General features: G+C 65.8%; 1 protein-coding gene across 5 annotated transcripts in view; it reads right to left on the bottom strand.

Moving 5' to 3' along the window:
• NTRK3 (neurotrophic receptor tyrosine kinase 3) overlaps window positions 1-595 on the bottom strand; it is a 390942-nt gene extending 390347 nt beyond the window's left edge. For 4 of the 5 annotated variants that reach the window (XM_026448342.1, XM_026448338.1, XM_026448336.1 and 1 more), the window contains exons 1-2: window positions 486-589; window positions 130-332 (exon numbers count right to left, since the gene is read on the bottom strand). The gene's annotated coding sequence lies outside the window, so the exon portion shown is untranslated. Of the gene's footprint in view, window positions 1-129 lie in introns of all 5 variants that reach the window. The other variant, XM_026448340.1, reaches the window with a different exon arrangement.
• Between the last annotated feature and the right edge of the window lie 1003 nt (window positions 596-1598).

Raw genomic sequence — 1598 nt, forward strand, 5'->3', positions numbered from 1 at the left:
CGCTGCTTCTAAAAAAGAGGAGGAGGAGAGGAGAGGGGGATGGGGTGGGGGGAGTGGGGAGAGCGGGGGGGGGGGGGGGGGAAACAAAGACGGCGGGGGGGGGGGGAAGGGGGGGGGGGGGCCCTCTGCCTTTGAAACGCCGAACGATCAGATGCAAAATCCTTCAGCGTCTGAAACCATCGCGGCCGCCGCCGCCGCCGCCGCCGCCGCCGGGTGGGAGCCGCGAGGAGCGCCTAGTGGCGCGGTCTGCCGGGCATGGTGGCTGGCTCGGCGATCGCTGACTCGCCGGGTCCGGGGACTCTGGAAGAGAGGCGCGCTCTCCGACTCCGAGACTTTGCAGGGTTGCAACAGACGGTGGGGAGGCAAAAAAAAAAAAAGGGAAAAGGAAAAAATGGTGCTAAAGTCACCAAGTCCCACCTACTGGGCAGAATTAAAACGGACACACCACACACCTGCAAAACACACACACTCACACATACACACACCCGGAGCCAGAGGAAAGGAGGAGAAGGAAGATGCAGTAGGAGCTGCAGCAGCCGCCGTGAATGGCTCGCCGCGCGGCTGCAGAAATGTACAAGTGCTCCGAGCCTTACGAAACGCACGGGTTATCGGAGCGTCTTCCTCGGCTCCCTCCCTCCCTTTCTCCCCCCCCCCCCCCCCCCCCCCCCCTCGCCCCCTCCCCCCTCCCCCCCCACCCACCCACCCACTCGCCGGCTCGCGGCTTTAGCCGGCACCGCCACCCGCAGCCGCGCGGCAGCCCGCCCGCCCGCTCCACGGCTCGCAGCGCGGCGCCCGCTCGCCGCAGCCCCGGGGAAACTGAGACCGAAGGGAAAAAGTTGCAGTTGAGATTGCGAGGGTCGGGGTTGGGGAGGGAGAGTTGGCGAGCTGGCTGCGCGACACGGAAAGGCGCTCTCCTTTCCACTTTTTGGCCCTCGCGCTGCCCGGTTTTGCTGCAATCCGGACCGCGGTAGCAAGTGAGATGAACGTGGCGGAGGTGATCTGGGAGTGCTCCCAAGCCTGGGTGGAGGGCGCTCCCAAGCCTGGGTGGGGGGCGCAGGCTCACGGACGGCGACGGGGGGGCCGGAGCGCACAGACACCCCAGGGAAGCACGCAGAGCCAGGCACCGGGACTGCAGACACGTAGTCTTTGGTCTGAATGACACTCATTTCCTTAATCTTAAGAGTCTGGGGCCCTGGTCTCGGCTGGGAGGGGACTGCGGGACATGGCACGCTAGGTGCCCCCGTGCCCGCTGCGCCTTCTTGGAGGTGGGTTTTGCATTCGGCCTTGTGCAAGCAGGGATCGGGGAAGGAAGAAACAAGGGTCGAAAGGGCTGCGCTGGAGAGCCGAGGTGGCCCCGGGAGAGCCGTGTGTGCGAGAGAAACGGCCGGGGGAAATTGAGATGCAAGGGGCATATTTTGGCAAGCGCCACGCCAGCACCGTCAGAGGCCGGCTTCTCGGGCTCAGCTCTCGGGTGCGCTGAGCTGGCTGCCGGGTGAGGGGGTGGGCGGGCTGCTTTCTCCGGATTCGGGGGCGCAGAACCTCCTCCTTCCCTCCCACACAAGCACCCCTTCCTGGTAGGGACGCAAAGCAGGTGCAGC

Source organism: Piliocolobus tephrosceles, chromosome 6 (assembly GCF_002776525.5).
Source record: "Piliocolobus tephrosceles isolate RC106 chromosome 6, ASM277652v3, whole genome shotgun sequence".
Lineage (NCBI taxonomy): Eukaryota > Metazoa > Chordata > Mammalia > Primates > Cercopithecidae > Piliocolobus > Piliocolobus tephrosceles.